The sequence below is a fragment of the Cebus imitator genome, unplaced genomic scaffold (assembly GCF_001604975.1).
Source record: "Cebus imitator isolate Cc_AM_T3 unplaced genomic scaffold, Cebus_imitator-1.0 Scaffold544, whole genome shotgun sequence".
NCBI lineage: Eukaryota > Metazoa > Chordata > Mammalia > Primates > Cebidae > Cebus > Cebus imitator.
In genome coordinates this window covers 945,311-972,350 of record NW_016107859.1, presented here as the reverse complement: position 1 = coordinate 972,350, position 27,040 = coordinate 945,311, and the positions used below count along the sequence as shown (strand labels likewise).

The window sequence follows — 27,040 nt, the reverse complement described above, 5'->3', positions numbered from 1 at the left end:
TAATACTACCACACAGCCACTTTGGCCTCCTCATGCTTCTGTTTCAACAGGCTAAGAAGGGAGTTGCAATATTGTTGTTGTAATTCATCCAAACTACCAGTGGGGAATTGTATTATACTCCACAACGGAGTTAAGAAAGATTATGTCAGGCCAGGCGCAGTGGCTCATGCCTGTAATCCCAGCACTTTGGGAGGCCGAGGCAGGTCGATCACGAGGTCAAGAGATCGTAGACCATCCTGGTCAACATGGTGAAACCCCATCTCTAATAAAAAATACAAAAAATTAGCTGGGCATGGTGGCACATGCCTGTAATCCCAGCTACTCAGGAGGCTGAGACAGGAGAATTGCCTGAACCCAGGAGGCGGAGGTTGCGTTGAGCAGAGATCATGCCATTGCGCTCCAGCCTGGGTAACAAGAGTGAAACTCCGTCTCAAAAAAAAAAAAAAAAAAAAAGATTATGTCTAGAATATAGGAAATCCCCTAGCATCTGCTTTGGTTGGTATATTTGTCTACTACCAAATCAATTTTAAAAATTAATCCTCAGTTTGGCAGTATAAAGAGGCAGAACCTTTAAGAGACGATTGGATCAATCATGAATGCTCTGCCATTATATATGGATTCATCTCAGACAGATTAGGAATGGGATTCAGTTCCTGACCCCATGCCCCACCATGGAACTCTACTGCAAACTGGTGGTGGGGGGCATGGCTTGTGGTGATCCTAACTAGACTATACAGGCCTTGCACCATAAATATTGCTCAAGGGGCCATAATCACTGATTGTGGGACATTGAGGAAGTGAAAATATGCTGTTCTTACCATAAATATTACTAAATTCTAGCAAAACCATCATTCATGGACTAAAAGAATGCTTATGAACTGTCATAGTATTGCGCACCACATTCCTTCTGATCAAGGAACTTACTTCAAACTCAAAGAAATGTGGCAATGAGCTTATGCTCATAGACTTCACTGTTATTACCCTGTTCCTCATAACCCTAACACAATTGGCTTCACTGACTGATGGAATGACCCAGATAGGTCACAGTACAGAAGTAGGACAAGGTTCCACAAAAGGCATTATATACTCTAAACTGTCATCCAATATATAATACTGTTTTTCCCATAGCCAGATACACAGGTCCACAAAACAAAATGTGGAAATGGGAATGACACCACTCACCATTACCTTTTCTGACCCGCTAGCAAAATGTGTGCCATCTGTTCTCATAACTTCATGCTCTGTTGGCCTATAAGACTTAGTTCCAGAGGGAAGAATGTTGCCCCTAGGAGACACAACAATTATTCCATTAAACTGGATGTAAAGACTGCCTCCCAGCCACTGTGGGCTCCTCATGCTCCTGAATCAACAGGCTAAGAAGTGAATTAAGGTGTTGGCTAGGGTGATGGATCCAAACTACTAATGGGAAATGGAACTAATGCACCACAATGGAGATAAGGAATACAGGTGACCATTTAGGGCATCTCCGAGTAGTAACATGTCCTGTGATTAAGATCAATGGGAAGTTAGAGTGGCCCAATCTGTGTAGGACTATGAATGGCCTACACCCTTCAGAAATCAATGTTTACCTCACTCCACCTGAGGTGCCTTTGAAGGAAAAGTGACTACAGAATGAGAGTAGAAAGTAGCTATAAATACTAGCTACAATCATGTGACTGTTATAGAAATAAGGACTGTAACTGTCAGTGCTTCCTGATGATTTTGTTAAGAATACTTGTGTGTGTGTATACACACCATATATATTTGTTTTTGTTCCTCACTTACTACTTTATCATATAAAATATATTGACTTTGTATCAGTATTTAGGTATCATTAATTTCATGTAATACTATAGAGGTTATGAGATAATAGGAGGAGAATATATGTTACCAAACACTTTACTTCCTCTTAAGGTAAATGAATCAGTGGGTTTCCAAACGTATACAGGAAAGTTGTATCAGTTAGGTGGAACTATTATCTTCTTATTGTCCTTATTTGGAGATTAAGTATGTATTAAGGATATACATGTGACAGCCAAGTGATTAGGGGTAAACTTATGATGGTTAATTTAGGTACTCAGCTGACTAAATTAAACATTACATAGAGAACTGGCAAAGCCACAATTCTGGACATAAATGAGAATGTTTCCAGAAGATATTGGCACAAGATCCACTCTCCATGGGGACAGGCACCATCTAATCTCCTGGGGAATAAAATAGAATCAAAAGAAAAAAAAGGTTTTCCTCTCTAATTCCCCAGACCCTGACTTGGTGCCCACTTCTTCTAAGGAGGAAAAGGACTTTCTCCAAGCAGAAGGGGGGCAAATAATTAACGAGGGTTAGATCCGGCTGCCAGATGGAGAAGTAGCAATGCCATGGCTCTTAGGGGCCGTGGTCATACAGGCCATACATGAAACCACTCATTTAGGCCAAGAGTCACTTGAGAAGTTATTAGGCCAGTATTTTTACATCTCACGCTTATCAGCCCTATCCAAAACTGTAGCACAGCAATGCATTACATGTCGGCAGCACAACGTGAAGCAAAGTCCAACTATTTCCCTTGTCATTCAGGCTTATGGACCAGCTCTGTGTGAAGGTCTCCAGGTAGATTTCACTGAAATGCCCAAGTGTGGAGGACATAAGTATTTGTTTTTCCTGGTATGCACATACCCTGGGTGGGTAGAAGCCTTCCTGACTAGGGCTGAAAAGGCCCATAAAGTAAACCGTGTGCTTCTTCAAGGTCTCATCCCCGGGTTTAGACTGCCATTGTGCATCAGCTCAGACAACAGACTAGCGCTTTTGGCTATTTTGGTCCAAGAAACAGCAACGGCATTGGGTGTCACTTGGAAGCTGCACGCCGCCTATCAACCAGAGTTCTGGAAAGGTGGAGCAGATGAATCACACCATTAAAAGTAGCTTAGGGAAAAATGTGTCAGGAAACAGGATTAAAGTGGGTGCAGGCATGTCCCTTGGTGTTATTCAAGATTAGATGTACTCCCTGTAAGAAGACAGGATATCCCCCCATGAAGTCTTATATCATAGGCACTCTCCCATACTGTGGGCACTCATAGGAACTCCTTGGGAGTGAGGAAGAGATTGAGCTAGGACAACAGTTACAAGCTCTAGGAAAAATCACTCAGGATATTTCAACCTGGGTAAATGAAAGATGCCCTGTAAGCTTCTTCTCCCCAGTTTACGCTTTCTCGCCAGGTGATCACATGTGAATAAAGGACTGAAATGCAGTCCCTCTGAAGCCATGGTGGAAAGAACCCCAGACCGTGATTCTGACCACTCCCCACAGCCATAAAGGTAAAGGGAATCCCAGCCTGGATCCACCACAGCCACATAAAGCCTGCAGCAGCTGAAACTTGGGAAGCTAGACCAGACCCAATGACTTCAGAATCACTTAGAGAAAAACAACACCTCTTGCTCCAGCCACATGCCAGAGCTGGCTAGTACAGTACACGCATGGCCTAAGCATGAGGAAACTCTTTGTGGGACTTATTCTTCTTAAAATTTGAACTTATACAGTAAAGACATTAACTGATTTTGGAAAATGCTCTCAGCATGTGCACCAGGTTACTGAGGTAAGATGGAAAGTTACTGCCATTCTTTTGTCCTACAGTTATTATAAATGTACAGGGACACAGAAGGGAACCTGTTTATATAATAATACACAGTATAAGGTGTGTAACCCAGTGGATGGACAATCCAATGTCTGATACAATCCATCAGAACCCCCTATGCATACAACTTTTGAAATTAAACTCATAACAGGGCGATGGGACAGCCCTACTAAGTTAATAGCTAAAACAGAGCAAAAGGAAAGCCCAAAACAGGTCACCCTAAGGTTTGATGCCTATGCAGCCATCAATGCCTATCATTCCAGTGAGGAGGCCTGCAGTTCCCTTGGAGATGGGAACAAAGTTATACAAAAAAGCACATCTGCCAGAAAACCTACTGGTGCAGTGAATACACTTATTGGTCATGTGTCATCTGGGCCACTTGGAAAGATGATAAAAATAATCCTGTTCGCTTTGTAAAAGGGAGGGACACCATTCCATGGGGTAATGTCCCCTGTGTCTTGGGACACTGTAACCCAGTAGAACTAATAATCACAAACCCCCAAGACCCCAAATGGGCAAAAGGGGAGAGTGTAATGTTATGAATTAATGGAAAAGGACTTGATTCTAGAGTCAGTATTCAGATTCAGGGAAAAATCCAAAAGTGCTTGTCCCAGCCAGTGTACCAGACCTTCTATGATATGTTAAAAGAGCCAGTGCTGGAGCTTCTGAAAAAGGCAAAGAACTAATTCCTCCAACTTGCTGAAAATGTAGCCCATTCCCTAATGTCACTTCTTGCTATGTATGTGGATTTGCTAGTCGGGAGCTTGGTTCTTGAGATGCAAGTCCGCCAAGACTCCTTGCCAAATAAAAAGCCCTTTCCTTCACAAACCTGGTGTCCGAGAGGTTTTGTCTGCTGTGTGTCCTGCTACAACAGGACTCTGTGCAGATAACCCCCAGTACCAGCCCAGAGCCTAGTAGACTTACTGGGTGGCAATATCCAGAACAGAGATAACAATCACTACAGCTTGGTTCTCAGGAAGCCACTTCCCTAGGTGAAGGGGGAGAGTACTACATCAAGGGAACACCCTATGGGACAAAAGAATCTGAACAGCCTTGAGCCTTAGTCCTTTCCTCTGACAGAATCTACCCAAACAAGACGGAACCACAAAAGCAACTCTGGTAATATGACAAAACAAGGTTCTTTAACATCCCCCTAAAAAATCACACTAGCTCTCCAGCAATGGATCCAAACCAAGAAGAAATCCCTGATCTACCTGAAAAAGAATTCAGAAGATTAGTTATTAAGCTAATCAGGGAAGCACCAGAAAAAGGTGAAGCCCAATGAAAGGAAAGAGTAATAATAATAAAAAAGATATAAGAAGTGAAGGGAGAAATATTCAATGAAATAGACAGCATAAATAAAAACAAATCAAAACCAATGGACACACATAAATGTGATACACCACATAAACATAATCAAAAACAAAAATCACACGATCATCTCAATAGATGTAGAAAAAGTATTTGACAAATTCTAGCATCCCTTTGTGATTAAAACTCTCAGCAAAATTGGCATACAAGAGACATGCCTCAATGTAATAAAAGTCATCTACAACAAACCCACAGCCAAGATAATACTGAATGAAGAAAAGTTGAAAGCATTCCCTGTGAGAACGGGTGCAAGACAAGGTTTATGCTCACTCTCACCACTTCTCTTCAACACGGTACTGGAAGTCCCAGCCAGAGCAATCATCAAGAGAAATAAATAAAGGGCATCCAAATTGGAAAAGAGGAAGTCAAACTGTTTGCTGATGATATGATTGTTTACCTAAGAAAACACTAATGACTCCTCTAGAAAGCTCCTAGAACTGATAATTCAGTGAAGTATCCAGATACAAAATTAATGTACACAAATCAGTAGCTCTTCTATACACCAACAGTGACCAAGCTGAGAATAAAATCAAGAACTCAACTCCTTTTACAATAGCTGAAAAAAATTAAAATACTTAGGAATATACCTAAGGAGGTGAAAGACCTCCACAAGTACAACTACATAACACTGCTGAAATAAATCACAGACAACACAAACAAATGGAAACACATCCCATTCTCATTGACAGGTAGAATCAACACTGTGAAAAGGACCATACTGCCAAAAGCAATCTACAAATTCATCACAATTCCCATAAAAGTACCATGATCATTCTTCATGGAATCAGAAAAAACAATCCTAAAATTCATGTGGAACCAAATTAGAGCCTGCATAGTTAAAACAAGACTAAGCAAAAAGAACAAATGTGGAGGTATCACATTACCTGATTTCAAACTATACTATAAGGACATAGTTATTGAAACAGCATGGCACTGACATATAACCAGGCATGCAGATCAATAGAACAGAATAGAGGACCCAGAAATAAACCTAATACTTGGAGCCAACTGACCTTGGACAAAGCAAACAAAAACATAAAGTGGAGAAAGGACACCCTATTCAACAAACGGTGCTGGGATAATTGGCAAACCACATGTAGGAGAATTAAACTGGATCCTCATCTCTCACCTTATATAAAAATAAACTGAAGATGGATCACGGACTTAAATCTAAGACATGAAACTATAAAAATTCTAGACAATAACATTGGAAAAACCCCTCCAGACATTGGCTTAGGCAAGGATTTCTTGACAAAGAACTCAAAAGCAAATGCAATAAAAACAAAGATAAATAGCTGTGACTTAATTAAACTAAAGAGCTTTTGAATTGCAAAAGGAACAGTCAGCAGAGTAAACAGACAACCCACAGAGTGGGAGAATGTCTTCATAATGTATACATCTGACAAAGGACTAATATCCAGAATCTACAACAAACTCAAACAAATTACCAGAAAAAAATCCCATCAAAAACTGGGCTAAGGACATGAATAGATAATTCTCAAAAGAAGATATGCAAATGACCAACAAACATATTAAAAAATGCTCAATATCACTAATGATCAGGGAGATGCAAATCAAAACTGCAATGTGATACCACCTTACTTTTGCAAGAATGCCCATAATCAAAAAATCAAAATTAATTGATGTTGGCATGGATGCAGTGAATAGGGAAAACTTCTACACTCCTGGTAGGAATGTAAACTGGTACAGCCATTATGGAAAACAGTGTGGAGGTTCCTTAAAGAACTAAACGTAGAACCTCCATTTGATCCAGAAATGGCACTATTGGGTATCTACCTAGAAGAAAAGAAATCATTATATAAAGATACTTGCACATGTATGTTTATAGCAGCACAATTTGCAATTGCAAAAATGAAGAACCTACCCAAATGCCCATCATTTATCCAGTTAAAAAGTGGATAAAGAAACTTGATATAAATAAATGATGGAATACTACTCAGCCGGAAAAAGGAATGAATGAATGGCATTTGCAGTGACCTGGATGAGTCTGGAGACTATTATTCTAAATGAAGTAAGTCAGGAATGGAAAACCAAACATCGTATGTTCTCACTCAAAAGTGGGAGTTAAGCTATGAGGATACAATAGCATAAGAATGACACAACAGACTTTGGGGACTCAGGGCAAAAGAATGGGAAGGGGATTAGGGATAAAAGACTACAAATTGAGTGCAGTGTATACTTCTTGGTTGATGGGTGCACCAAAATCTCAAAAATCACCAATAAAGAACTTACTCATGTAACCAAACACCACCTGTTCCCCAATAACCCATAGAAATAATTTTTAAAATAAAGAAAAAAATCTAGGTTCAGTAATCTTTCAGCATAATGAATGAAAATTAATTATATTCCTATATAATAGCAATAAACCTAAAAATAAAACAAAAAAATCAAAATTTTATGAAAATGGGTATGTTTAGAAGTAAATTTAACATAAATAAATGTAAGATATTTACCATAAAACCCATAAAATATAGTAAAATAAATCCTGCAAATATAAAAATTATCTGCTTATTGATCAGAAGGCTTAATATGTTCAAAATGTCAGTAATTTCCAAATGGATCTACAGAATCCATACAACTCTTTCGAGCATCTTAGCTTACATCTTTTTGTTATTTTCTGCATTAATTGGCAAGCTGATGAAAAAATTCACATGGAAATGCCCATTCTTGAGATCAGCTGAAAAATATCTTAAAAATAAAAACAAATTTGGAGTACCAGACATAATTCTGGATTTCAAAACTTTCTACAAATTGATAATAATCAAGATGTAGTATTGGTATAAGGATAGACATATATGTAAATGGAATAGAGTATTCAAAATTAATCCTTATAGTTACGGTAAAGTGATTTTTACAAGCTTGCCAAGTTTATTCCAATGAGAACATACTTTTCATGAATCTTCTGGGTCAACTGGATATTTACATGCAAGTTGCCTGCTCCCTCAAACCAATCCAAAACTGACATAAATAAATCACAGACCTAAATGTAAAACTAAAATGACTAATCCCATAGAATAGAAATAGGCATATATTTTCATCACCTTGGGTGAAACAATTGTTTCTAACATATAACACTAATACAAGCAACAGGAAAAAAATAATTAATTGAATGTAACCAGAATCAAATACTTCTGTGATTCAAAGTACATCATCATGATAACTGAAGAAATGAGAGAAATGTCAGCAAACTATATAGATGATGGAGTATACATTCCAGGCTATATAAAACATTCTTACAACTCAAAAATACAAAGGGGCATTTCTCAAAGTGGACCTATTGTGTGAACAGACATTTCCACAAAAAAGTTACACAAATGTCAATAAGCACTGAATATATCCTTAATACCTTTAGCCTTTAGTAACATGCAAATTTAAAGGACTAAGAGATAAACTTCTCCAATCTTAAAGTCATATTGTTAAGTGAAAGAAGCCAGGTTGAAAAGAGGACATGCTGTGTAATTTCATTTATAGTACATTATAGAAAAGAGGAAATTAAGAGATAAGAAAAACATTACTTTGGGAGGCTGAGGCAGCTGGACTGTTTGAGTCCAGGAGTTCTAGACCAGCCTGGGTAACATGATGAGACTTTATCTCTATTAAAAATACAAAAATTAGCTGGTCATGGTGGCGTAAACCACTAGTCCCAGCTACTCAAGAGGCTGAGGTGGGAGGATAATTTGAGCACAGGAGGCAACGGTTGAGCTGAGCCAAGATTGTGCACTCCAACCTGGGTGACAGAGTGAGATCCTATCTCTATTTTAAAAAAAGAAGGTGGGTCAAGGTGGCCCATGCCTGTAATCCCAGCACTTTGGGAGGCTAAGGCAGGCAGATCACAAGGTCAAGAGATCGAGACCATCCTGGCCAATATGGTGAAACCCCATCTCTACTAAAAATACAAAAATTAGCTGGGCCTGGTGGCCCGTGCCTGTAGTCCCAGCTACTTGGAAGGCTGAGGCAAGAGAATTGCTTGAACCAGGAGGCGGAGGTTGCAGTAAGCTGAGATTGCACCACTGCACTCCAGCTTGGCGCCTGGCGACACAGCAAGATTCTGTCTCCAAAAAAGGAAAAGAAAAGACAAAGAAAAAATGAAAAACATAAATGGCCACTAAGGGCTTGATAGGGAAAGGTGGACTAGCTGAAGTTCAGGGAACTTTTTTAGGTAAATGAAATTATTCAACAAGATACTACAATTGTAGTTAAGTGATACTATTTTTCAATTGCTACAGGATATACCAACATAAACAGTGAACCTTAATTCATGCAAATTTAAGACATTATATAATAGATGGGGAAATCACAGAAAACAATGCAGAAAAAATAATGTAAATACATAACAAATTATGAAAAATCCTCACAAAAGGGAGTTGAGAAAAGAGGCTGACCTAAGTGCCTTACCAAAGAAGCGAAGATTCTAAATTCTGAAGGAGTTGTCCATGGCTTTGTAGTTTACTTGGTACAGATGTTTGAGAGAGATGGGTTCCCAATTCTGAAACCAGTGTTCTTGTAATTTAGGACCCACTGATTACATAAAGGAGGGCAACTGTCTCACCGTTAGACTGGGAGGTTACATTATAGTAGTGGGAATGGGTGAAGAGATACGTATTTACTAGATTAGATTCATGTGGTATTGTAGCCATGAGTAGGAAGTCATGCTAAACTTTACACAGATATATATATGGATGATATGGTTTGGCTGTGTCCTCACCCAACTCTCATCTTGAACTGTAGTTCCCCTAATCCCTACATGTCATGGGAGGGACCCTGTGGGAGGTAATTGAATCATGGGGGCAGTTTCTCCATGCTGTTCTCATAATAATGAGTGAGTCTCATGAGATCTGATGGTTTTATAAGCATCTGGCATTTCTGCCTGTTGGCACTTATTCTTTCTCCTGCCACCCTGTGAAGAGGTGCCTTCTGCCATGATTGTAAGTTTCCTGATGTTTCCCACCCATGACTCACAAGTTGAACTGTGAATCAGTTAAACCTCCATCTGGAGTACCTTGTTGTGCCAGTGAGTAAAATAATGCTAAACAACAATACAAACCAAACAAACAAAATCAGACAGCAACAGTGTGGGTAACTTAAAATGATGCAGTAACCAACTGAAATATCTTCCAGTGACCAACATGGAAATGAGTTTAGAACAAAATAAACCAACAGATGTACAGAGTAAAATAAATACATATAACATCCATGTTATGAATAATTGAATAAATACACTATTTGATGGAGAAAGATAAATTGTCCATGGTAAATAAATAAAAAGTATATTTCTATAAAATCTGCCTATAAGCAGGTAGAACATAATTCCCGACTTCTGAAGTATGTGCTGTGCATAGTGACTATTTTTCAAAAAGCACAACACAAAGGGGAAAATAATTAATTTTATAGAGAAACCTGACCTAAACTACCTTATCTGGGTGATTAAATTAACATTAAGAGTGATAAAGCATGTTGGTAATAAATACCTTTGGTATAATGTCATGGAAATATAACTTACTCTGGGGTCTTAATCCCCAAAACCCACAATGCCAGCCTAATTATGACAAAAAACATCAGAGAGAGCCCAGGCGAGAGATCCCAATGTCACCAAAACAAAGTAAGTATGAGAAACTGGCAAAAGAACCCTAAGGAGAAAGAACAGCTAAATATGATCTGGGAGGCTGGATGGGAACCCAGAACATAAAATGGACATTAAGTGAAAAAGAGGACCTTTGATTAATTATGGATGTTAGTGAATAATAATGTGTAATATTGGTCCATTAATTGTAATAATGTCCCAACCAATGTAATGGTTTGATCAGAGGGACACTGTGTGTTGGGTATATATTAACTCTTTGTGTGTCTAACTATTCTGTGAATCCAAAACCATTCTTAAAAAAAAAGCTTACTTTTTAAAATTCACTGAACTTAATATGACAAATATTGTCAACACTGTTGATGCCCCATGTCTGAATCACTTTTTTACCCTGGTAAAGTTTATTATTATTTTCAATTTTCTTTTTGCTATTCCCAAATTTTTCCTTATTAGTGTTTTTCTATAAATTTGCATTTGCAAATAATATTCAGTGTTTCTGGCTTTCATACTTAGATAATTCTATGTTTATATCTATATTTCTCATCAAGTTATAATGAACTTCCAGACAACAAAGAATGTAATATATCATACAGAATATGTTCCATGTTTTCTTCACAAAGGTCAAGGTCATGCAAAATGAGTGAAGCCTGGGAAAGTGTTGCAGATTGGACAGGACCTAATATGACTGGTACATTCCAAGATGGTGGGCAATGTTCCTCCCATCTTTGTGTACACATCTCATATTCTAGTCCTTTCTCTGTGTGAGCAGTCAGATACTCCGATTGCTTTGATAGACTATTACAAGGTGATGGGATGTCATTTGAGGGATTATGCTGCATATAACTGTGATTTCTGTCTTGCTGCAAACTCTCTCCCTTGGTGGTTTTGATAAAGCCTTATGCATGAGGGAGATGCCAGCATGAGTAGAAACTGAGTGAAGTCTGAGTCTAATAGTCAGCAAGGAACTGAGGCCCTTCATCCAACTGCCTGGCCTAGACTTTGCAATTTACACTTACAACTAATCCAAGTCTCCTTTCAAATAACAGTATATCACGTTTGAGGTAATGTGACTACCTTATAATAACAAAACAATGATAGTTATTTCCTCCTGCTTCTTGCATCTTTCCTGTCATTCATTTCACATATATAGCACACATTACCCATGTTCATGTATCTCTGGCTTGCAAGCAACCTATCCTGGGACTTCTTAACTTCCGTAATCATGTGAGCCAACCCCCTAACAAGTCCTCTTTTCTCTCTATATATATTCTTCTCTATCCATCTTTCTATATTGCATTCATTCTATCTCTCTAGAAAACCCTGGTTAATATACTAATAAATGCTTCAGCTCACTGGTTGCTCATTCTGCCTCTCTCTTTGCTCCACCCAACTGCTGGATGTGAGTGTGTGTCCAGGACAGCTCTACACTTCCCAGTGACTTGCTGAAGAATGCTGCTCTCTTCTTGCTGGGATCTGTGAATAATGAACTGCTTCTGTTATTTCATGAATTTTGTTGAGTTGCCTTCTCTGTGTCTTTCCTGACCAATATACCTGAACCTAACTTTCCCATTCAGAGTTATCTTAGAGAGTGGTTCTCTTGATAGGAATAAACTGGATATATGTCAGGCAAAAGCCACAAGGGCATCTGGTAATAAAAAAATATGTGAGTAGGAAACCTGGTTACAAGTCAAATACTGAGGCATTAGGCCATTGCCAGTATAGAGAAATACGCCATGGAAAGAACTTTGTAAATATCCTGGGGAGAAATCCCTGAAGGCCCATTGGACAGGGCTGTTTTGTAATCGCTGGCAGAGAGGGATGTCAAAAGCACACAGCCAAGAGTTATATGAAAGTGTGCACCAGAGTGGTAGCTCTCTAAAGACACAGAAATCTGTTATCTTGATAATCCCTGCCCTAATGGTCCCTATAAACTTAATTCCATAAGGAATTCTTCAATTTGGAACTTTTTTTCTTCTTTTTTTTTTTTTTTGAGACAGATTCTCACTCTGTCACCAGGCTGGAGTTTAGTGGCGTGATCTCAGCTCACTGCAACCTACCAGGTTTAAGCAATTCTCCTGCCTCAGCTTCCCAAGTAGCTGGGACTACGTAGAGGCACACACCACCATGCCCAGCTAATATTTGTATTTTTAATAGAGACAGGTTTTCACCATGTTGGCCAGGATGGTCTTGATCTCTTGACCTTGTGATCCAGCCACCTTGGCCTCCCAAAGTGCTGGGATTACAGGTGTGAGCCACTGTGCCTGGCCAATCCAGAACATTTTTATATTGCCTTTCCTTCTTAATCATTCTTCTTTTTAATCATTTGGGTAATTATCATACAAATCGCTTTATGATTAGTTACTGCAGATGGAGATGCATTTAGGTTTTATACAGTGTTTTGCTCTGCTCAGTTGTTTCTTTGGTCAAGTATATTTTGAGGTACTTGGAAGAAAAATAATGGGCTTTGGTGTTTCCCAAAGAACAGAGTGAATAAAGAAACTTATCTAATTTACAATTGAAATGTTGAAAGGATTTCTACCCAGAATTTCAGATTCCAGGGACACTAACTTAAGATAACAATAAGCCTTTGCTTTGCCCTTTCCCTGTAGTAGCCTAGGCAGGCAGGCAGGCAGATAGATACAAGTCCTGATCTAAAGCATATGAGCAATGTCTCCGCTGAACTCTATCCTGTTTCCAGGATGCAGTGTGGAGAAAGGGGAGTGAGTTCTTGCCTCATGATGTGGTCTAAGACTATGGAATGTTTGCAATAAGTCTTTCAGAGAATTCTGGTGGCCAGACCAACCTGTCTAAAATCTCCTCATAGGTAGTTTAGGTAGTTTACCAGGTTTTGGGAAATCATATCTCCCATGCTATCAGAGAGTGTGCTTGGGGAAGCATTGCTCAGCACTGTGACTTGTATCCTGTGACATCATGTTATACAGTTTTGAGTCTGTCACCTGCTACCTCTCAACCAGAGGATTCAGAGTTCACTGACCCTCAATTCGCACTAAGAAATAAGACCCTCCTTGTCTACATCCACTTCTGTCTCCAACATGGCCTGAAACTCTACCTCATTTCCCCTGAATATTTGGGTGAAGAATGCTATTTGTGAGTACATCATGATAACTACAATTTATGCATGGAAATGAAATGAAAAAAGGTTTAATTAAAGTAACTTAGCATATAATCACTCTTGTTATAATGAATTGACATGAATAACTTGTTATTTTTAAGTAACAAATTTATATTAGACCACCCTTTTTCATGGAGTACAGTGTGATCTTCAAGGGATGAGAGGGTCTCTTGAATTACAAATGCCCAGAATAACAGCAACTAATTATCTGCTATCCTAATCTCAAAGATAAGAAATGTGTTCCAGGTCAGCTGCATCTCTCACTCCAGGTCTCCAGGCTACAGGAACTAGTTTTCTCACTGAAGCACTGAAGCCATGCATGTAAACATGTAAAGCAGAGGATATACCCCACCACTATGGACCATAAAAGCAAGAGTCTTAACTTTGTGGATGTCTACTGTATGCTTACAGGCTGGGTTCCTATAAACAACCGTGCTGTTAACTGGCAGCGTGCTGTGTCTTGTGCAGGGAGCTGGGTGGCACATAAGTGGACAGTCCTCTCTGTTTTGGGATTCCTTGTTTATCCAGCATACATGGAGAGTCATCTTTCAGCCTGTGTCCAATTTTCTTATCTTAGCAAGATGAGTTATAGATATATTATATCATGTTGCTACTTTGCTGTTTTTAACAGGTACTCTCTAGCTCTGTTCTTCACATTCCAAATCAAATATATGCGTTCACCTTTAAAAATCTGCTTACTAAAATTCCATTTCTAGGTCTGTGTAAGCAAGGGCTGGCCTAAATATACATGTTGATAAACTTTTTTTTTTTGTACCATAGTAACCTGGTATCATGAAAGTAACTATGCTGTGACTTTGGGGCTTGATAATTGGTAATATAATTTCAAGGTAATTGTCCACAGAATATAAGGTACCAAAGAATTCATGATGGTGTCTGGGCAATGAGTATGACTTAATTACCAGTGAGATTTTCAAAACCTTGAAGGAACGTTTGTCTTTTCAAAATGTGAAAAGTGAAACTCTGTATGCTCTATACCATTCATAAGCTCTCAAAAACCAAAAATATGATTTTTATTCCCTGGCACTGACATCTGTCAGTCTTGGCTGGTAATTTTCAGAAGGCATATACTCCAAAAAATCTTTGTTGGGGTTATCAGAAACATTGCCAAATGGTATCAAATGGGGCTTTCTGAAACAGGTGAAGCAGAAATGGGCATAAGTTTAAAGGCATGGCTATGACACTGAATCTGGTGACTGGGTAATGGAGAGTGTGACAGGAAGACGAGAGTTCCTGGAGCTTGATGGTGCCTTCCTGAAGCAGGTGCTCCTGCACTGAAGTTGGGGACTATATGGGAAGCTGCTTTGCCTTTCTCTCCCCACACATTCATTCATCCTTTGAAGTTAAGGTGTTTTTTTTTTATGTCTGTGTTGTTTTTATAATAGCAAGATAATGATGTTTTAAAATTATATTCAGTTATTTTAGATGTATTGAAAGTGGCAAAGATAATTCATACCTGAAGTATAGGCTTGTTCAGATTTTACCAGGTTTCCACTAATGTCATTTATTCCATGACCTAATCCAGGATTCTACATGACACTTACCACAAGGTTTATTCCTTATTTCTTGCTAAACAACAAATTACTTCATAGCTTTGTAGCCAAAGCAATGCATGCATTACTCACAGTCTCTCTGGATCAGGAACCCAATGTAGATGATGCCTAAGGCAAAGGTCTCACTTACAGGGTCATCTGGGGAAGGACCCATGTCCAAGCTTCTGTTGGTTATTGGATGTCCAGTTCAAGGTTTCTTCATTGGTAAGTTATTTCAAGCCTTTAAGAAATAATAATAATCCTTCATAAACGTCTTGTCCAAGATACTAAAAATGACAGAAGAGATCATTGCCCAATTTATTCCATCAGGCAGTTTACCCTGATCCTACAACTAGACAAACACATTTTAGGAAAGGAGAATTACAGACTACTGTGGCTTATGATTATGGAGGGAAAAATCATCAATAAAATAATATGAAAACAAGTCAGCAACATAAAATAGGACTACAGACTAGAACTGAGGACATTTATCTCAACATCAAAAGTTTGGTAAAACACATTAAAACAATGAGTAAAATATAGTATATTAAGAGCAAAAAAACCAGCAGGATCACTTCCAAAGTTACAGAATAAGCATGTGACCTGCCTCACTACTTCTTGCTTACTTCCCAATAAATTCCTTTCCTCTCTCAATTTGAAGAGAATTTGAACTTTAAAATGAATGGGTTTTTTTTTGCTCTCTTTTATTCTCAGGACAGGATGTGAACTCTGACTTTTCCCTCAGCCTCTTTTCCTGCCTCACATTCTCAAATCTTTGAAAAATCATCTCATAGACCCTGCTGCTTCTGCCTCCTCTGTGCTACTTTTATCATTCTATTTTAGATGGTTTCATCCTCTTAAACTAAAAAGAAAATCTTGCTCAGCATGTTTCAGGCCTGTTAATATGGCTCCCTTGATAAAAATTTCCAATTTTTATTTATTTACTATATTTCACACATTTTAAAATGTTTCTTTTTCAAGTTTTATCACAATCATTGTAAACCATGAGAAAGCACAATATGGCTTTAACTGTCCACACAGAGGCAACATATTTTGAAATCTGCTATCACATTCTGCTAAGATCATCTGAATCAAAATAGAATGGGTGTCAATAGGAAATGTGAAGATCACAATGGTTCAGCCTTTTATTAAATGCTTCATTGCATAAGTTTTCATGCAACAGTCATAATGTATCTATGACTCTGGGTCAAAATATAATTCAGAAAAATCAAACATAATATCAAGATATACATGAATCAGTCTATGAATATTGATATTGTTTTCATTTTTATGTAAATAAAACTTATGCTTTCAAAATCCCAAAAGGCTTTATAAGTATCAATAAGTTTATAATGTGTATGATAGTTAATTGACAGAGATATTACCCTTTCTTTAAGATCCTTCTTAAATCTTTGATTCAGTGACATATAATGGATTCCCCACCACAAGACTTCTTCAGACATTGTGCACTGGCCAATTGTGATCTTCCATTTAGTGATACCAAAAGAAAATTCATGTGTTTGTCTTTTTCTGTGTTAGACTAAATTTTTTTCTTATTCACGTTAATATTGTTAACTAGAACCATATGGACCCAATACAGTAATGATTGAGCAATGGCAGGATAAGTGAAACAAGATGCTATCAAAAAAACCCTGCATGTCTTGGATATTATATTTGGATAAAACACTCAAACCATCCTTTTTATTTGCTCTTACACCACCACAGTAACAACCATCAACACAAAAGGCTTCTGTGAATACTTGTGTGGGGCTTCCTACCCACTTCCAAGAGAGCAACTAATTCTGCAGCTGATACCAACTAGGTGTCCTCCAAATCAATTCCAGCACTACCTACCTGGATATAGTACATGATTCCACAAGTTGATAGGGCAGTCTATAAGACTGTCCCATCCCTTCAGCCACCAGTCACAAGTCTGGAATTCAAGAACTTTTGACCCACTGGCTTCAAGTTGGGGTTCCCGTAACCTATTCTGTAGGTTTAATTTTCTTGGGCAGCTCACAAAACTCGGGGAAACACTTATATTTAACAATTTACTATAAAGGATATAGCAAAAGATACAGATGAAGAGATTCATAGGGAATGGTAGGGGACAGCAAGCATGGAGCTCTTTGCTCCTTCTGTTTGCACCACCTTCCAGGAACTTCCATGTATTTGGTTCTCCAGAAGCTCCCTGAATCCAGTCCTCATGAATTTTTATGGAAGCTTCATGACATCAGCATTTATTACCTAGAGTAAGAGGTGGGACCACTCTGGAATGAGGGTCTTATGACTTATGAACAGAAAGGCAAGCTAAGACAAGAATCCTGCTTTGGAGAAGGTGAAAGGAATGCATGAGAAGGTCAGAGATTTTGTTTCCTGATGTCTGATTCTGAGCCCTAACACATCTAACATTATAACACAATGCTGTAACAAGGGCTATGGCATCATAAGCCAGGACATGAGAATGAAAATCAAAATATGACTTTATTTATGTATATATATCACAGGCTATCACATGGAAAAACAAAAAAATGAAGAAATATTAAACAATTGCTTCCAAGAAAATGAACATGAAGCAGTGAAGGACAGTGATACCTGAGAGATGCAAAACACTGATGTGAGGGTTACTATTGCCACAGGCTTTGCTTTGGGAGAGTTTCCAGGGTGTGCAGTATAAATTTTGAAAGACCCCCGAGTTGAGAAGATGGAACTGAGAGTCTAGAGAACAAGGTGGCTGAATTTCATGAAGCTATTCTCCATGTCCATTGGTAAGAACAGAAGAGAATATTCTTGCCAACACCCATGCAGGCTGAGCAGTGTTGCTTTCATTACTCCACTGAGACGTGGGTCACAGAAGTATAGGAGCCATACAGAAACAATAGTATATACACAGAGAAGCCATTTGAATGAACTTGTTTTTCAATCCTTTCATTGTATTCCTGCCTGCAAAAAGAAGCCTTTACATAACACAACCATCTTGTAATAAGCCCAAGGATGACAGGATATGCCAAGTTACCAAGAGATGAAGTAAGTGTCACATACAAATAAGCGTAACCACCTGATGTGGATGGCAACCTGCTTTTCCTCAGTTACCTTGTCACTTGTATCTCCTATATTATACAATAATGTAGGTAGATCTTTCTACTTATATAAGCAGAACAAAATTATCAACACAAGAATGAGAAACCAATAAAGACATTCACCTCTATTTGTTTTCCTAAACACCTTCAGTTCCTTTAAACTTGGGAAGTGATTTGTTTCTCTTCTTCTCTACATAAATGTCACAGTCTAAGTAGTTGGCATGGAAGATAGGATTGCTCTTTGCATTCAGAGAAATTAAGGTAAACAGTACCAGGTTGTAATACAGTAAATGAGAAGTTTTTTTAAACCTATAGTTGGCATTGAATTTCTCTGTGTACGGTACTAAAGACCAAAGACCCTGGCTCTAGCTATACTTGGCAAAACCAATGCTCATCTATTAATTTGACATAAGTAACCATAAATATAATGGTTTTACACTGTGGTTGTTTGAAAAAAAATTTTGTGGGCCCCTTCAAGCTGGGAACTGCTCATGGCAAATATGCCTCCCATTATATTCAAAGTCATCCCTGTGCTCAGAGATAGATGCATATTCCAATTGCCTTATTTGGAAAGACTTATCAGAAACTCAAAAGAATGCAAACATTTGTCTCTCATCAACCTGTGACCTAGAAGCCCCTGATGGGCGTGGGGTAGGGCTTGCTTTGCATTGTCCCCACCTTTCTGGATGGAACCAATGTAGTTCTTACATATATTGATTGATGTCTCATGTCTCCCTAAAATGTATAAAATTAAGCTGTGCCCCAACCACCTTGGGCACATGTTGTCAGAACTTCCTGGGGCTATGTCATGGGAGTGTCCTCAACATTGGCAAAATAAAGTTTCTAAATTAACTGAGACCTGTCTCAGATTTTCTGGGTTCACATTTTGGTATCCAGAGGGCGATTCTGAATGGAGATGCCCCTGATCTTTGACAAATCTCCTGTCAGTGCTCACTGATCATACTGTTGGGTTTTCTGGTCACCGTTTGTTCCCATGTGAAGTTGTGTTTAAGGACCCCGATTCTAGTTCGGATATGCATTCTAAAGGGTCTTCTCTATTGCTTTTCCTCCCAAATTTAATTTTAGTTTGGGTTGTCTGTGTGTAATTTTGTGAAGAACTAAATTGTTGTTTTCAAATGTTAACCAGAGACTGAGTTTTCTCAGCTCAAATGAAACAGGGTATTTTTCCTCCTCCCAGCTGAAAGGTGCCCCTAGGTAACTGGGGGCCTCATAGGAGTGTCTGGGGGGTTTACACCCTTTGACATGCTTTGCAGCTGCCCTGCAGGAAAATCCCCATCAAAACTTAATTTTAACAATGGTTTGTCCAGGAAATACATCTAATGGCTGATCACCCAGTGTTTTGAGCCCTCTCTGAAGTCATAAACCTTGGGAGAGAGAAACTGAGACATGTAAAAGGGTGGAAGCAACTCAGTGGTGACACACTGTGGAGTACTGCCTACAAGCAGCACATATTGATCTGCCATATAAAAAACCCCAGACCACAAGCTGTTCCTCCTTTTAAGAAAAAAAGAAGTGAGGAAAAATATAAGAGAAGAAAACAAAGAGAATGACCTCCCTTTGGGTACTCGGTAGGTTTTATGGCACCTCTACCTGCCAAAGTTTATGTAAAATGAAAATAATATGGTATTTGTGCACATTTAGATTAAGGAAAAAGAGCCCTAAGGCCAACTTGCAAACTATAGAGTTCTGAAGTCCTCTTTTTCTCTATTTTTTTTAAACTATAGAGTACCCAAGTCATCATCTTCTCTATTTTTTCTTTTCTGCCTGCTCTAACTTTGCTGTTATTTTTCTATTAAGATAAAAACCACTGTTTCAATCCAACAAGTTCTTTTTGTAAGCCAGTAAATTTGTATTTATCTCATGGCTAGTAGTTCTGAAGTAAAAGCTATAAGATCTTTGTGTGTGTGTGCATGTGTGTGTATGTGTATATATTTGAAAGACCTTTATAATTTCTATAATCCAAACTTTTTCTCGCCACAATGTATAACGTAAATCTTCCTATTTGACTTTCACCTGAGTTGCTTCCTTAAATATGAAAATTTAAGGCTATTTTGCTAACAACTGCCCATGGTTGTAAAACAGGTTATCAGGAATCTAAAAGTCTAAGATAGGGAAAAAAAGGTTTTTATGAGGCCAGGCATGCTGGCTCACTCCTGTAATCCCAGCACTTTGGGAGGCCGAGGCAGGCGGATCATAAGGTCAAGAGATGGAGACCATCCTGGCCAACACGGTGAAACCCTGTCTCTACTAAAAATACAAAATAATTAGCCAGGCATGATGGCATGTGGCTGTGGTCCCAACTACTCGGGAGGCTGAGGCGGAAGAATTGCTTGAACTCAGGAGGTGGAGATTGCAGTGAGCCGAGATTGTGCCACTGTACTCCAGCCTGGTGACAGAGCAAGACTCTGTCTCAAAAAAAAAAAAAAAAAAAAAAAAAAAGAGTTTTATGAATTTATAAAATCGACTTCTATCAGCATGCCTAATACCTCCATGTATTTATGTGTTACATACACAATGTTTCACTACTAGGAATATATATAAAAGAGCTCTAATTAATTGGCTTAAAGAATAAAAGCACTTAGATACTGAAAAATAGAAGACTAGTCAAATGCTTTATCAAGTTTATGTAACTTAAGTAAAATCTTTAATAAATAAGCTAGCTTTCAAATTATTGGTAATTATTAGAAATGTCTTAAGAATTTCCAGAATACATTTTGTTTGCATTTATTAATCAAGCAATGTCATACTTATCCCTGTCAAATACTATAAAGTGTTAAAATTTGGCACAGGGGTTACAAAACTCTAAATTCAGTCCAAAAAGGATTGCTCTTTGCTTGTGTCATTTTAAATAAACATGACATTCATATTGGTTTAATGAAAAGAGCTGCATCTTAAATTTAGTAAAATTACCATAACTTCTAATCTTGTGGCTTTAGACTCTCTAGTCCACAGGCAATAAGGAGGTTTGTTTTGGAAAAGGATTGCTATTGTCTTTATTTAAAAGCTAAACTATAAACCAAATTCCTCCCTAAGTTAGTTTGGGATCTGCCCAGGAATGACAAGAACAGCTTCGAGGTTAAGAGCAAGATGGAGTCAATTAGGTCAAAACTTTTTTCACTATCTCAGTTATAATTTTGCAATGACAGTTTCATAACTTTAAATTATGACTATCACAGTTTTCATAAATAAACTAGGTGAACAATTAAAATAATCGGGTAAATGTAATAGGATAAATACTTGTAGACAACTGGTCATAATTTAGAATATAAAGTTATATAAAATTAAATAATAGATATTTCATTATTTGGGTATTTTCCAATAAATATATATTGGAGGAAAACATTATTGTTAAAAATAATGGGAGTGTCCTTGTTTTTTTTTTAAAAAAAGATGAACAAGTTTTGTCTAATTCAAAGCTTATTTAAAGGTTATATATAAAACAAGGCAAAAGGAAATAGAAAATAAAAGGAGATGTAAAAATAGTTATAAAAATAACGAGATATTTTATAGCAGTCAGAAAGCTTAAAGAGAAATAATTTTATATGAGAAAGATCTGGTATGGAAAATTTAGTCCTAAAATAAAATGACTGGTTGTTCAAGAAGGATGATATTCAGGAAAAACCAGAAAGTTAAAACGTGTCATGAATGGTCAATGTAAGTCACAATAAGAGGATTTTAAAAAAACTTCAATATTATCAAGTTGTCATATTATTACTAAGCTTTGGTTTGCTTAGAAAAAAATATTTTCTAAGATAAATATTTTTAAAATTAAGGTTATTACATCCACGTATCTTCCTGTATGTGTTTTTAAAGTCCTTGTGACATTGAGTTACAACAGGGCTTTGATAAAAAGGACAAGTCTTGTTAAATATTGGTTTAAAAATTGTTAAACACTGACAGCAATTAAAGCCTCACCCTCAGGCTCTGTAGAAGATGACAATCAAAATAACTGCATTACTGAGACACAGAGAAAGAAATTAAAGTTATTCAACTCCTCAAGGCCTAGGGACTATATAGCAGGAGGAGTGGGTACATACATTTTAAGGGTCAATTTTGGAAAATAAAATAAGTTCAGTTTCTCTGTAAATTAATCATTAACATCAAAGGCACACTGATGCAAGACAATCATATGGGCCCCTGCATCAGATTAACGAGGTTTTCTTGAAGAATTAACCAACTCCTTATTAAAGGTTAGGAAAGGCTTATGGACATGATTAAAATTTTATAGATTGTTTATAAAATTTTGAAAGACAAATTTAATTGGCTTCATGCTGTTTTTATTAGGGCTTATTGTTTGGAAAATTAAGTCTTCTCCCTCAAATAATAAAAGTTTTCACCTTTCAAAAAAATCCCTGAGTAATCACTTTAGTTACATGAATGACTTATTTTGCAATGACCTGTAATCCTGTTTTGTGATATCAAGTGTTTAAAACATTTGATATTTGACAAACTTTCCAAAATCAAATAATAAATTACATGTTTTCCTGAACTAATTAATTCTTTAAGATATTAGGTTCACTGAAGTTGAAAAAATAACGTAACTTGGCTTATTTGGTACAAAAATTATACAGGAAACATTGTCAAATATGAAATGATGTTGGGTTTTCTTTAGGTTATATTTGTATAAATATGTTATTGGTATATGTTCCAAAATTATGGGAAGCTCCTATAATTCTGATATAACTTAGTGTATATTATCACCAATAATCATAATTGTTATGTTAAAATTTTTGTGTGACACAGAGGAACAAATTTCCTTGTCAACCGTGTCTTTGACTATGGCTGCCCTAAAACTTTTTGTCATCCACAGACGATTGTTTTTTGTTTTGGTCGTCTTTATAGGGGTGGTTTTATAATCAAATTATAGCTGATTATAAAACCACCCCCATAATTTTATAGCTGATTATAAAACAACCCCTATAAAGTTATCAGAAATGCAGCTTTCTGATAACTTTGGTGATATCAGAAGAGAGGAAAAACATTCAGGACCCATGGAAAACTAAAATGTTCATTACTCTCAAGCACAACAGGAAATAACTGCATAGACTGAACTAATCTTTTTGACTTTTTGCTTAAAATATTTGCTGATCCTCCATTTTATTTTTCAGAGTCTTAAAACTTTTCTTTTGACCTACTGACAGTTTGAACAATTTAGTATACTCCTGTGAACAAAATTTGGAGCATATTTGTTTCTGTCTACCTCATTTATCCAGAATTTGGAAACTTTGTATTTTTAACTTATGACAATACAGTTATTTGCATAAGTGAAGTACAAACCTGCTTTCATTTGTAATAGGACACAATTGCAGAAACTGGTTATTTTACCAAGGCTTTAACTGGAATGGTGTGCTTTCCTTTAGGGAATCAGACTTGACTTACGGAGCCAGTAAAGCTCTTGGAAAAACTGGCTTCATATTTTGTTTACATAGTCTACGTACAGGTATCTGACCTGCGGTAAGTAAAGACTGTCACTTTCTGACAGGTCCAGAAGCCCCAAGTTTATTCTGGAACCTCAAAAGGAGACAAAATTAACACAACTCATAGTGTCTGATGGTAAAGCCACGGCTGGGATCAGCTTTAAAAAGTCTTTTCTGACATTCCTCCTACGGAAAAAGTTCCATCAAAGCTAATTTAAAAGCCCATGTAAAAAAATTATTCTTGCTGCACTGTATACAAATAATTAAGCCAAGTATAATAAGGCAAATCAGTCCTACCATGGTTTGTCTTTAGTAAAAATGGGAAACTGGAGAGAGAGAAAAATATGTTTCAAACTATATTACACCTGTTGTTAGATTCTATGTTGCCTAATGTCTTTTTAAATTTTCATTATTTTCTCCAGTTTGAAGAAGCAAATTCTGATTTTTCTTGGCTACAAGTCTTCAAAATGATATTTCCTACTTTTTAAATTTGTTTCAGTTTTTCCTAACTTGGAGTCACTGAAAACTAAGCTGTGCGTTCTTAAATCCTTGCAAACTAAAGCCAGACAACTTAACATTTCACAAGAAAATAACAGCAACCTATTTAAATACATAAGCCACTTTCATACCTACCTACTAATATATTGTCTTCAGAGTAATATAGATTTTATATTATATATAAATTTTTTATATATGATTTTTAGATCCTATATAGATTTTTCCAGGATTGTTCTTTTGCTTTTGTTTTTCTGCCTTTCTCTCTCATTTTCTATTCACAGAACATGAAACTTTAAAACCTGCTAAATATGAGCTTTTGGAACATACCCATCTAGGAATAAACTGTTCTAACCATGAGAGATCAGATGAAATGTCAGACCAGAGACTCACTTTCTCCTAAAATGCTTTCTTCAAAAGATTTTAAAAAAGAAAAGTGGGGAAATGTGAAAAGAAAATATCTTGGGTCCCTTCAAGCTGGGGACCATTCAGGGCAAATCTGCCTCCCATTCTATTCAAAGTCATTGCTCTGCTCAAAGAGATAGATGCATATTCTGATTGCTACCTTTGGAAAGACTTACTAGAAACCCAAGAGAATATAACCACTTTTCTCTCACCTACCTGTGACCTGGAAACCCTCAGTGTGTTGGGGACAGGGAGTGCTTTGCATTGTTCCTGCCTTTCTGGACAGAATTAATGTACTTCTTACATATATTGATTGATGTCTCATGTCTCCCTAAAATGTGTAAAACCAAACTGTGCCCCAACTACCTTGGGCGCAAGTTGTTGGGACTTCCTAAGGCTGTGTCATGGGCACATCCTTAACCTTGGCAAAATAAGCTTTTTAAATTATCTGAGACCTGTCTCAGATTTTCTGGGTTCAGTTGCTCACATTTCATAAATACTGAACAAATTTCCCACATTCTTCCATAACAGTTACTAGACTTTCTTATGTGTAAATATATGATATTAAGGCTCAGAGATACATCCTGGAGGAATGCTTAATTCATAATATAACATGTTTCTTTCAACACTTTCATTTGGCACATTGCAGGCCTGTTGTCAAAACAACCTTGTGTACCTTTTTCAGGTGTAGTAAGACCAGATATCCATAATGAAGTTTCAATCAATCAATCAATAGATAAATGAATTTAAATAAATCAATTAGTAAAAGGCATTTATTAAAGGGCACCAAGTAAAAAGGGTCAGGCAGCTTATGATTAAGACCAAAACTACCAGATGGCTTACACTAAGGGTTTTTAAGACTCAAAGGCAGAGAGTACACACAAATTTGTAAATCAGTAAGTGAATATATTGAGGTGACATATTGGTTTTGGCCTAAGAGAATGGCATAACTTGTAGTGGGGACTTACAAGACATGGAAGGATTCAAAGATTTTCTGATTTGTGATTAAGGAAGTGAAACTGTCTGAAAATTTGTGATCAGTAGAAAATAATGTTCAATCTGGCTTGCAGATGTAACCTCCTACAGACCCCTCAGGAAGAAACACAGAACAAAAAATGGTGGTCAGAGTCCATTCCATAGTTCCTCCTTACCTGAGGTCTATATGCTAGTGCATCCATTTGGTAGAAATCCTGGTTTCTGAGAAACAACTCAGGGTCATATGTTAAGCTTTGATTTTTAGTTTCTATAAGGAACCCCATGTTTTCATGACTCAATTCCTTGCTATTCTTTTAACCTATTATTACCTTCCTGCTATCAAGTGGCTCATTTACTTCTCATAGCTAGAAAGGTATCTGAAATTTCTGTGAAAGGATTCAAGATTTTCCTTTATTTCCATGGTTGTGGTGGTCCACAGGCTCATATGAGGGGTCCCTGTACCATCTCAAACCCTAAATAAATCCTTGTCTGCTTGTGGGACTTCTAAATTTTTTCTATTTTTCTCTTGCTTTTGTGTCACTTGCTGCTTTCAGGTGAGAAAATTCCTATTCAACCTTGGCTGATGAATACCATCTTCACTGGCCAAGACATTTGGATTACTATTTATATATAAATTATGTCAGAGGTGCCAAAGGTTCAGTATAAAATAATACACATCAGTTGATCTGTAATTATTTAATAGGAAGGTGGGTAAATTACCATGTCAACAAAAATGAAAATCTAGAAGACTTGCTAAAAGTCTTTAAAACATTAAGCTGGGTAAGAAAAGGATAAAAGATTTTAACATTCTCTCCAAGAAATTGTTAAAGATATATGTGCTGACTAAAGCAAAAGTTTTAAATTGGACTTTTAAAAATTTATCACTAAGAACTGAAAACAATTTTGAATGATTACTCCTCGAAGAATATAAAGAGCATACTTATCTATAGTATGGATAATCTATACAAAGAAATGTCATGTAGACATTTATGGATTGAGGTGGACAGAATAATGGTTTACAGTCAATGTCTGCAGCTACTGGGTAAAGGGAAAATCAAACAACGTGATGAAGTTCACATGGGAACATAACAAAGTGGCTGGCTCTACATTCAGAATAAGTGTTAGTGTTTTGCATATAGAAATTAATGATGTTTTGTGAACTTTTTGTGAATAGTGCAAACTTAGCCATAAAATACAAACTTTCACATCTCTTTCTAAGAATGACACTCAGCAAATTTTACCTTGTAGCTCCCAGAAGAATCTTTGTACTTCTTGTCCTATTGAACTAGTGGCATTTCAGGGAACATTCTAGAAAATGATAAAACAGAGAATATGTGACATCTGTCTTTTCTTTTCTTTTTTTTTTTT

The 27,040-nt window shown here is 37.1% G+C and overlaps 1 long non-coding RNA gene across 1 annotated transcript in view; it reads right to left on the bottom strand.

Annotated features, from left to right (window-relative positions):
• Nucleotides 1-1,192: 1,192 nt before the first annotated feature.
• The window catches only part of LOC119468978, a 38,468-nt gene continuing 12,620 nt past the window's right edge, over nucleotides 1,193-27,040 (bottom strand). The window contains exons 2-4 of the long non-coding RNA XR_005197801.1: nucleotides 26,914-26,980; nucleotides 15,431-15,520; nucleotides 1,193-1,285 (exon numbers count right to left, since the gene is read on the bottom strand). This is a non-coding gene — a long non-coding RNA (uncharacterized LOC119468978). The remainder of the gene's footprint in view (nucleotides 1,286-15,430; nucleotides 15,521-26,913; nucleotides 26,981-27,040) is intronic.